This window comes from Stigmatopora argus, chromosome 22 (assembly GCF_051989625.1).
Source record: "Stigmatopora argus isolate UIUO_Sarg chromosome 22, RoL_Sarg_1.0, whole genome shotgun sequence".
In the NCBI taxonomy this organism is placed as follows: Eukaryota; Metazoa; Chordata; class Actinopteri; order Syngnathiformes; family Syngnathidae; genus Stigmatopora; species Stigmatopora argus.
In genome coordinates this window covers 1,362,098-1,374,149 of record NC_135408.1, presented here as the reverse complement: position 1 = coordinate 1,374,149, position 12,052 = coordinate 1,362,098, and positions in this window count along the sequence as shown.

The window sequence follows — 12,052 nt, the reverse complement described above, 5'->3', positions numbered from 1 at the left end:
TACAAATACTGGAGCTTTTTAGACATCAGAACCGGGCCCGGAGTAAGGTAAAAAGACAGCGATGAACGTCGATACGTCCATACGTAAAATGACAAAAATGCACTAAAATTAGGGAAAATCCACTTCCTAGCATCATTTATTGATTGAATACAAATACTGGAGCTTTTGAGACATTACAACCAGGCCAGGGGGGTGATTTTTCCCGGGAAAAGACAGCGATGGACGTCAATGGTGAAACGCCAAAAATTAAACTGGGGTAAAATCCACTTCCTAGCAGCATTTTGTGATTAAATACAAACACTGGAGCTTTTTAGACATCAGAACCGGGCCCGGAGTAAGGTAAAAAGACAGCGATGAACGTCGATACGTCCATACGTAAAATGACAAAAATGCACTAAAATTAGGGAAAATCCACTTCCTAGCATCATTTATTGATTGAATACAAATACTGGAGCTTTTGAGACATTACAACCAGGCCAGGGGGGTGATTTTTCCCGGGAAAAGACAGCGATGGACGTCAATGGTGAAACGCCAAAAATTAAACTGGGGTAAAATCCACTTCCTAGCAGCATTTTGTGATTAAATACAAACACTGGAGCTTTTTAGATATCAGAACTAGGCCCACAATTGAAATATTATTTAGGAATATAGCCATATTTGTAATTTTACTCACCAAAAATCCTTTTTACACAATATCCATCCTCCTTTCTTTCTTCCTTCTTTCCTATCGCCATCGAAGCTAATGATGAAAGTCGAGCCTGTCCTGTCATATTTCCGGCATAGTCCGTTTTGAAAATAGCATTAAATCAACACAACAATATACTATTTGCTTGTGGAGCTAAGTTAGCGCGCTGAAAGTGCCCCACACACCATTTTCCCGGCTGTAACAGGCTTGCTAGCTTCGGAGTTGACCGCCTTTTCTTAATGATGTCCATTTTTTTCTAGAAAAGTCCGTCTGGAAAATAGCTTTGTGAGCAAACAGAATCAATTTGTTTTTGCTTCTGCTTCTGTCGGCCTTAGTGGGTGGAGTTTGCGATCTCGGCTGCCTCGGGTGCTGCTTTGGCCCGCCTACTAGCCAATCATAGTTTGTGAAAGCAATGACATGTCCGAGCCAGCAAAATGCTAACGCCTATGAAAAATCATTGTGGGGTTTCCAACTCGAAATCTGATTGGTTAAAAGCAACAGTCTAGTTTAATGCTGCAGAGCCCGCAAGAACTGATTGTGAAGACTTTGAGGCAGATCTGATCTGGCAACAAATAATGGCTGAAATGTGATTGGTTAAATGCTTCAATATGAAAACACACATCTAGAAGCAGTGCAACCAGGGGGAAAAGCAATGAAAGGCAGCTAACAGACCATTTGGAATAATAAGTATTGATGGACAAAATATAATATGATTCAGATATTTCTTAGGCCAGCAGAGAAGGCCTTGAAGGCCCTGACGTCCCGCCACTGATAGCAAGTATATACATTCACCATGTTGCCTCTTAACCTTCTAAGACCCAGACTCTTGCAAGGCATGGATTTTTATTTTCTCTTTGATATTTATGCTAAATGTGGGACCTGATGAGTGGAAAAACAAAGAATGATCTTTTTACATTATGTAGTTTCTGAGAAAAATGATGTCCACATCATAAGTGGGTGCCAGTCCAAAATTTAACATTGTAGTCTTCTGATAACCAAAAATCTGATGTCCACACGTGGACGCCTGGTCCTAGGGGGTTAATGTTATTAATTGACTCAGTGAAGCAGCTCAGGTGCAAAAGGGAAAACGAAATGAATAGATGACCCTCGTGTAAAAGACTTTGCTCCAAAGAATCTATATTAGCAAATGGTGATACGAGATACGAGTAAAATTCCGAGCAAATATTTGCCTTGAGATACGAGACAAATTTTGAGATACAAGCATACGAGCAGCCAGGAGACCGTGGCACGAGAGGCTGCTTACGATATCAGTGCACTTTCTCGCCGCATCTCCCTCGTGTAAAGATAACTATGAGCACTGGGCAGAGCGTTGCATTTTTTCCCGTGCTTTTTGCGTTAGTCAGTGAAGAATTAAGGGGAAAAACAATGGGTGCAAACCAAGCAGGTGCAATGAAGGGTAGTGCAACGAAATCTATATTAAGCACGAAATAATAAAAAAAGCATGAGAGCGGAGTACGTGTGATGGAGCTGGCTCGTCAATACAAGAAGAGCAAAAAGTCGTGCATTATCCTATTATGAGGACATTTGTGATCATTATCCTATTGTGAGGACATTTGTGTGCGTCATTTTCGTAATATTTTGAAGGAGACAAAAGCAAACAACCCTAGATAAGTTCCTTTTAAAAATTCCCGCCCAAAGTGAAGGTGAAAGCGAGGCAAAAAGAGCCAATCCCAAAGAAGAAAAGTAAAAAGAATTAAAACAAAATTAGAATTAAGTTTCGTGTAAGGTAAGATTAAAACTTATGTTGTGTATGTGTCTGTATCGTGATCTAAGTTCATTAAAGTTAAATTTATGTTATGTTACGAGTGTGTTGTCTTTCTCTCTCTCCCTCTCCCCTCAGTGCACTCCGCATTGTACTGAATAATATCTCATTTTAGTATAACCACTAGATAGTTATTTGTTACTCTGTTAGTAGATGGTGAATTAGAAGCAATAAAAATATGCGTTTCCATTGTAATATCCTGATTTTGGTGTTTTTTGAGAGGGTGGCAACAAATTAATTTGTAAGTAGTTCATTTCTATGGGAGAAATTGGTTAAATTCCATTTATTAATACAATGCATGCGTTTGGTGGTATACTAACATGGCAGCACGCCCACACAGTAATGTGGTAGACATATTTTTCATTTTTTTTTCATCCAGTTATTGGACTATTTAATATTGCACTAGGAAGCACACAAACCCCCAGACTACGTCCCAAATACTCCAGCACAAACACAACTTTTTCTTAATGTCCTTTGACAGAAGATGGTGCTGTTGGTGGTGAAACATTTATGATGGTCCACTGTGGTTTTCATGAGAACACACACACAAACACACCCAAATATGAATTATATAGCACAGACATGTTTCTTTCTTTCAGCAACACCCCCAGGAGGTGTTGCTCTTCATTTCCCGTCTGATGACAGGACAAGAAAACCTGCTGCAAATGTCAGGAATCAACAGGAGGAAAGATCCAAATAAGTGTGGGCTTTTTAAAAATTCATTCGCAGTTGAATACGATACTGCATACAAAACACCAGGAGAAAAGTCTGCTGTTTTGGCTAGTGGCAGCGTTCAACTTACATCAGTTCAGCTACTCTTGAACAGGGGTCACCAAAGGTCTTTTCCATATCTCCCTCCTCCAACACACCTGAATCAAATTCCCAGGATCGTTAACAGGCTTCTAGAGAGATTGCGGAGGAGTTGATAGTTTGATTCAGGTGAGTTTGAGGAGGGAGACAGGGTAAAACAGACTGGATAGGTGCCCTTGTGGAGAGGAGTTGACCCCTGAATTTGAATACAGTCATACCTCTACTTACGAATGCCTCTAGGTGCGAAATTTCCAGGTTATGAAAGCTTTTTATATGCAAATGAGTTCCTCGAGATAAGAAAAATATCCAAGTTATGAAAACCCCCAAAAGTTCAGGCATTCCTTATCCGTTCTTTTATTTTGAAAATATTGTCGCGGATGCATTGATTCTTGCTTTAGAAGCTCAATCCACCATATACTGGGGTCTCATTGGCTGTCTCACAACAACCCTCAATTTTCCTTAAGAAATAAGTGTATGAGTGCTCTATAATCGGTAGACGTCCAATTCATGTTGACGGTGAGGATTTTTCTTTATGCTATAAAAAAAACCTCATTATCCCATAGCAAGATCGGTACCCGGACGTCCGGCTGCCATTGACGGCGGTAGATGTCCGATTCATGTTGACTGTTGCGTTATATATCCACTAAATGGAGCTCTAATAACAGAAATAGCATCTGCACCTCAGTCAACATGAATCGGACGTCTACCGCCGTCAATGGCAGCTTATTGATAATGTGTTTAATTTGGGACAATAATAGTATAAAAGAGGCAACTTTGTCTATACCAGGGGTGGGCAAACTTTTTGACTCCCGGGCCAGAATGGATAATAAAATTTGACAGAGGGGGCGGGCCAGGAGCATTTGGACACGCAATGTAATTTATCAAACCTGGGGATTGAAATGTAAGAAAAAAGACACAATTGAAGGTGAAAATGTATTTTCAAATTTACTTTCAACATTAAGAACATATTATTATTCAACGAAAGAAAGCAGTCTTTAAATTGAGAGTGATGAAAGGCATGTTTTCCAAGTTACACTCCAACAAAGGTCTAGACTAGTGCGTCATCTATCCGGGAAACGAGGGTATTGCAGAGCAAAGGGAAATGAATGAGGTCATTGATTTTTACTATAATTTGGACGTCGGGCCGGATTAAAAATCCTAACGGGCCGTATATGGCCCGCGAGCCGTAGTTTGAAAAACGTGTAAACACAACGTCAGTGATACGCAACTTATTGATAATTTTGAAATCAGATATTTAGATATTAATGCTCTGACATTGTCAATGCAATCAAAGACAAACTCTCTATCTCTCATGATTATATTTTTGAGAGCGAGCGAATCCGGGAGCGAGCGAGCGAATCCGGCGATGAATAACATGTACACACACACGCCAACAATACGCAACTTATTGATAATTTTGATATTAGATATTTATATATTAATGCTCTGACATTGTCAATGCAATCAATGACAAACTCTCTCTCTCATTATTATAATTTTGAGAGCGAGAGATTACTTGGTTGATCGCTTTCAACAGTAAACTGTCTCTCTCATGATTATAATTTTGAGCGCGAGCGAATCCGGCGACGAATTGTCCGTTCGACGAAATGTCCGGCGGCGAATCCAGTGACGAATTGTCCGTCGGCCAAACGTCCATTCGACCAAACGTCCGTTCGACCAAACGTCCGTTCGACCAAACGTCCGTTCGACCAAACGTCCGTTCGACCAAACGTCATTCGACCAAACGTCCGGTCGACGAACTGTCCGCCGACCAAACGTCCGCTCGACCAAACGTCCGTTCGACCAAACGTCTGGTGGACGAACTGTCCGCCGACCAAACGTCCGTTCGACCAAATGTCCGGGGACGAAGTGTCCGTCGACCAATTGTCCGTCGACAAAACGTCCGGGTACCCACCAAAGTATTCGCCCCACTGATTCACAACATCCCTAGTCGAGGTCAGCAGCCCCATCCCCACTATACACTGTGTTGGTGGTGCACTGCTTCCCCCTTCTGAGACGTCGGATGGTGGACCAAAATTTCTTGAAGCCACCCGGAAGTCGTTCTCCATGGCCTCACCGAACTCCTCCCATGCCCGTGGTTTTTGCCTATTAGCCGACCAGAGCCGCGTGCTGCTTGGCCACCCGGCACCCATCAGCTGCCTCCGGAGTCCCATTGGCCAAAATGATCCGGTAGGTAGGACTCCTTTTTCAGCCTGACGGAGTCCCTTACCGCCGATGTCCACCAGCGGGTTCTGGGGTTCCCACCACAACAGGCACCGACCACCTTGCGGCCACAGCTCAGGTCTGCCGCCTCAGCAATAGAAGAGCGGAACATGGTCCACTCGGACAGACTCAATGTCCCTCGCCTCTTCCCGGACATGAGAGAAGCTGTCAGAGGTGGGAATTGAAACTTCTTCTGACAGGGGACTCCGCCAGGCGTTCCCAGCTGACCCTCATGAAACGTTTGGGTCTCTCGAGCTGCATCGGCATCTGCCACCACAATCGGAGACAACTCCCCACCAGGTAGTGATCGGTTGACAGCTCCACCCCTCTCTTTACCCAAGTGTCCAAGACATGCGGCCACAGGTCCGAAGACACGACCACAAAGTCGATCATCGAACTGGTGCCTAGGGTGTCCTGGTGCCAAGTGCACATATGGACACCCTTATGCTTGACCATGGTGTTCATTATTGTCAATCCACGACGAGCGCAGAAATCCAACAATAGAACACCACTCGGGTTCTGATCAGGGGGGCCATTGTTCCTAATCACTGTCATTGCCCACGTGAGCATTGATGTCCCCCAGCAGAATGAGGGAGTCCCCCAAAGGAGCACTCTCCAGCACCCCCTCCAAGGACTCCAAAAAGGGTGGGTACTCTGAACTGCTGTTTGGTGCATACGCACAAATACCAGTTAGGAAAGACGGAGGGATGCTCCCCTCTCGTCCACCTAGGTAAACCCCAACATACAGGCAACAAGTATGCCCACTCGGTGCCTCTCACTGTGAGCAACTCCACAGTGGAAGAGTGTCCAACGCCCCTCGAGAGGAGTGGTACCAGAACCCAAGCTGTGCGTAGAGGTGAGCCCGATTACATCAAGCCGGAAATTCTCGACCTGACGCGCTAGCTCAGGCTTTTTCCCAACCAGACAGGTGGCATTTCACGTCCCAAGAGCCAGTTTCTGGAGCCGGGGATCGGACCGCCAAGGATCCCTCCTTTGGCTGCCGCCCAGCTTTTAACGCACCCGACCTATTTGGCCCCTCTCATAGGTGGTGAACCCATGTGAACCCATGTGAGGGGGAACCCACGTCGCCACTTCGGGCTGTGCCCGGCTGAGCCCCATTGGTGTAGGCTCGGTCACCAGGTGCTCGCATTCGTGCCCCTCCTCCGGGCTTGGCTCCAGAGTGGGGCCCCGGTGACCCGCGTCCGGGCGAGGGAAATTGTAGTCCATAGCTCTTACTTGTCAGCAGAGGTCTTCTGAGCCATTCTCCGTCTGGTGCCTCACCTCAGACCAGTTTGCCATGGGTGACCCTACCAGGGGCACAAGGCCCCAGACAACATAGGTCCAAGGATCACTGGGACACACAAACCCCACCACCACGATATGGTGATGACTAATTTTTAATCCAAATGTATTTTTGTTTTTTTAGTTAAAAACATTTTTAAAACTCTTAAAGTAAATATAACTAAATATTTTCCATTTTATCTTTTATCAAAAATAAGAAAACTAAATCTATTAGTTTTTTGTATTGTTTTCTTGAATGAAAAACAAATGATTAAAAGATAAAAATGCTCATATTTAATGTTTTCCCTTTTTAAGAAAAAATGTCAAACATTTTTTTAATTCTAAAAATAGAATATTTAGGAGTTTTTCCCCCCACCTTTTTTTCTCAATTCAAAGTTTTCTTGTTTTTTTGTAATCGATAATTTAGGAGGGGGGAATTAATTACATGGAATAAAAAAAAATATGAATGAAAAATAAATCAAAATCACAAAAGAATATTTGCTAATGAGAGGCTTAAAATAGGGATTTGGACAAATAATTGATCTATCTACTATGATAAAAGCTGTCAATTCATGAGTCTAATATTTGTGGCATCCTAGTTAGCACTTCTATTCAAACTTTGGTAAAAGTCAATTGCAAACGATGGGGATCAAAGCTCTTGTACAACAAGACCTGTAAACGCAGAACCAATCAAAAGGAAAAACAGATGTGAAAGCACTAGACTCGGCAAGGCGGCAAACCTATGTTAACAAGTGCCGTTGTTCACTAATGAAATATTGAATTGCACGACCGCAAACAGCTTTCAAAGTACTTTGTCAGCACCGTTGATGGCACTTTTTTCATGAGGCTGTCATTTGAAACAACTGTAAATAATAGCATTAGCCGCATTCAGGATGAGTTTTTCGGCAAATAAACCAAATAAAGTATGCATGGTGGTGTTAGTAAAACAGTTAAAAGGCAAAAATATAAACTTTAATTGTATTCTTCCATCATCTACATGATACAATGTGTCTCTTAAACCCCCAAAATGCACCCTCTAATCTCCACGTGGACAGCACAGATAAGAAAAAAATCCCAAATAACACAAGCCTACCGGTGCCTGGATTTGGTTAAGTTGATTATTTTGGTTATCACTGTTGAACAGCAGAATTCAGCCAACCTTGAGGACACTGCCAACCAACTCCCAGAAGTTATTGTTTTGGAAAAACTGCCTGAAAAACAATCACAGCAAAAAACAATCACGTTACCTCTGCCACATCCATCTTGAAACTGCTCACACTTCATATTTATTTGTTTCTAGTGAAGTGCATCATCCCCCACTGACAAAAATAATTAAAGTTTCAGAATATAAAAGCAGAAACCCAAAAGATTGAAATGTTTGACCAGAGCGGTTGCCAACTGCATCTCGAAAAACAAAATCGTCTCGTATTCAGAGAAAAAAGTACGCTTTCCGAATTGATCTTAAAAGGGATGCGCTTTGTTCTGCATTATCATGGAATTGGAAAATTGTGTCCAATTTGGAGAATGAACAATTACTAGTAGGGTGCATTTTAAGAATACGCAGGCATCCACTTTTTTTTCTTGACCATTGAGCACACCTGTATCGTGACCGGATGATTCGCTGAAGGACGTTTGACAGACGGACAGGTCGCCGAATGGACGTTTCGCCGAACTGAGGTTTCGCGCACTCGCCCCGCCCCCGGATTGTGTGTGTACATATTTTTCAACCTCGGCCCGTGGGCCATATACGGCCCGTTAGGATTTTCAATCCGGCCCGCCGCCGGCAGTGTCCAAATTATAGTAAAAATCAATGATTCATTTCCATTTGCCGCCCATCACTCTCAATTTATTAGTCTACCGTCAATGGCAGCCCGAGAATAAGCACTCCTGGGCGGGCATGTCAGCCCGGGAATAAGCACTCTTGGGCGGGCATGACAGCCCGGGAATAAGCACTCTTGGGCGGCCAGATGTAGCAGAACTGAGCTGTAAGATGACAGCAATCGGGTCAAATCCATCCTAAAACAGCATTTAATGATTAAATACAAATACTGGAGCTCTTTGGACACTAGAACCGAGCCCAAGGAAGTGAATTCCTCGGTAAAATGTCGGGATGATGTCGCGATGGAGGCAAAAAAACGTCCATATACGTCCATTCCCCAAACGGCTCAAAATGCTCTCAAATTCGGTCAAATCCAGTCGAAAACAGCGTTTAATGATTAAATACAAATATGGGAGCTCTTTGGACACTAGAACTGAGCCCAGGGAAGTGAATTCCTCGGTAAAATGTCGCGATGTCGCGATGGAGGCAAAAAACGTCCATATATGTCCATTCGCCAAACGGCTCAAAATGCTCTCAAATTTGGTCAAATCCAGCTGAAAACAGTGTTTAATGATTAACTACAAATACTAATGATTTTTAGACATCAGAACCGGGCCCAGGGTGGTTGATTTCCCCGATAGAAGTGCACTTTACAGCGTTACCTGACCCAATTGCAATGAATAAATTTGCAACAAAAATACCCCTGCTTTAATCGGCAGAACTCTTCTATCCGGTGGACAAATTTATTCATTGCAATTGGGTCAGGTAACGCTGTAAAGTGCTATTTTATCGGGGAAATCAACCACCCTGGGCCCGGTTCTGATGTCTAAAAATCCCCAGTATTTGTATTTAATCATTAAACGCTGTTTTCGGCTGGATTTGACCGAATTTGAGAGCAATTTGAGCCATTTGGCGAATGGACGTATATGGACGTTTTTTGCCTCCATCGCGACATCGCATCATTTTACAGAGGAATTCACTTCCCTGGGTTCGGTTCTAGTGTCCAAAGAGCTCCAGTATTTGTATTTAATCATTAAATGCGGTTTTAGGATGGATTTGACCCGATTGCTGTCATTTTAAGGCTCGGTTCTGCTACATCTGCCCGCCCAAGAGTGTTTATTCCCGGGCTGCTATGCCCGCCCAAGAGTGCTTATTCCCGGGCTGCCATGCACGCCCAAGAGTGCTTATTCCCGGGCTGCTATTGATGGTAGACTAATAAATTGAGAGTGATGACCGGCAAAGGGAAATGAATCATTGATTTTTACTATAATTTGGACAACGCCGGCGGCGGGCCGAATTAAAGCTCCTAACGGGCCGTATATGGCCCGCGGGCCGAGGTTGAAAAACTTGTACACGATCTGGGGGCGGGGCGAGCGCGCAAATCCCATTTCGGCGAAACCTCCGTTTGGCCAAACGTTCATTCGGCCGAATGAACGTTCGGCGAAACCTCCATTCGGCGACCTGTCCGTCTGTCAAGCGTCCGTTGGCGAAATGTCTTTCGGTGAATCATCCGAGTACCCACGTGTATGATAATACGAAATCCCGCTTATTTCATTGGTCCAGTTCTGTGGGAAGAAGTCAGGCAAAGACTATCCGGGCTTCGCAGAGTTGAACGCGTCCGCAAGCATAGCAAACGGAGGCAGAAAGAGCGAGCCAGCTTCTACAAGGACCCCTTCAAGCACGCCCGACAACTGCTGGAGGAGAAGTCCGGAAAGCTCGAGACCACCAGGGAGCTAATGGAACAGCACGTCAGAAGGCAGTACAGCGACGAACTAAGAGACGTCCCACTAGGAACACCAGGGTACATACCCCGGCCCTCACCACCGATGGCTGAGTTTAACATCATGCCCCCCAAGCTCAGCGAAGTTAGGCAAGCAGTGAAGAAGGCAAGGTCCTCATCAGCACCAGGCCCTAATGGAGTCCCCTACAAGTTAAATAAAAGATGCCCCCAGGTATTAGAGCTACTCTGGTACCTATTGAGAACTGCCTGGAAGATGACAGAAGACAACGTGACACCATGACCATTTGCGTTCTATTATCGAGCCTGCATGATCAATCATGTGACGTCTTTAAAATGGCGTAAAAAAAGAGTTCTACTGCCAACAAGAATTAAATGTGATGCTTTCTAAATCTCCCTCGGTTTTTATTTGGCCCCGATATACTACAGAAAATAGAAATATTTTAATTTGAGGGTAGATTGTGTCTTTATCCGTGTGTGTGTGGGCACCAGACACTTGGGGGCACTTAGGGTCTTGGAACTAATCGCACCACTTAATAAATTCCCACTATAGTAATATAAAGGGTTTTAGTGTATTCTAACAGTTCTGACAGTTCTGTCAGGTTGGCCGTTTGAGATCCACAAAAACATGCATGAAGAAAGAGGAACGACAACCTTCTGGATTTTCACTTGGAAGGAGGACAGCGATTGAGAACCACTCCATCATGGCGTTCTGCTATTTCTTTTCTTTTGATTACATGGATGTTCCAATTCTAAAGGGAGAGGTGGATGATACATTTGGGATATCAAAGTTTTGAAAACATGTTCACAATCGCATCACTATAGTCAAAATACAAGGCACAAGGACACTAAGATGCTTCGGCACATCACATTTTGAATAAGGATAATATTATGTCTTTGGCGACTGTCGTCCGGTCTGGCCCGTGAGGAAGCGTCGGGCTGGCTGCTCCGGCGTTCGTCCGGTCCGGCTCTTGAGGAGGCGTCGGGCTGACCGGTCCGGCCCCTGAGGAGGCAGTGAGCTGCCTCATCGCGAGTTGGTCCGGGCTGGCCGGCCCACGAGGCAGTAGCGTCTCGCCCTGGACAGTCTCTGGAGAGGCGACGGCCCTGTCGTAGGTCGCCTCTCCCTGAACGGTCTCCTGACCGTCGTGATGGTGCGCGGTGGCGACGTGGCAGAGTGACTCACCGAAAACCATACCTGTCAACCTCTGCCGATAACTGCCCTTATAAATGATTATGATTCCCCTTACAAACCCCAAAAAACCTTACAAACACCGTACGAGTCGTACGGTGTTTGTAAGGTTTTTTGGGGTTTGTAAGGGGAATCATAATCATTTATAAGGGCAGTTATCGGCAGAGGTTGACAGGTATGGAAAACCGTGGTGTCTGCGGAGGCAACCTCGACCGGGAAGCATGATGGAGTCGTCGCCGAGAGGGTCTCCGCCCTTGGCCTCGTTGTCGCCGTCGCCAAGAGGGTCGCCGCCCTCGGACTCAAAGTCGTCGGGCGCACAAAAGCAGGGCGCTGGGATGGGAACACGGGAACGGGGCGCCGGGACAGGAACACGGGAATGGGGCCCCGGGACAGGAACATGGGTACGGGGCGCCGGAACAAGAACATGGAAATGGGCCTTGGAATGGGAACAGATGGGCAGCTAGCCAGAACAGGAACACAGGAACGGGGCGTCAGAGCAGAAACATGGGAATGGGGACACATGA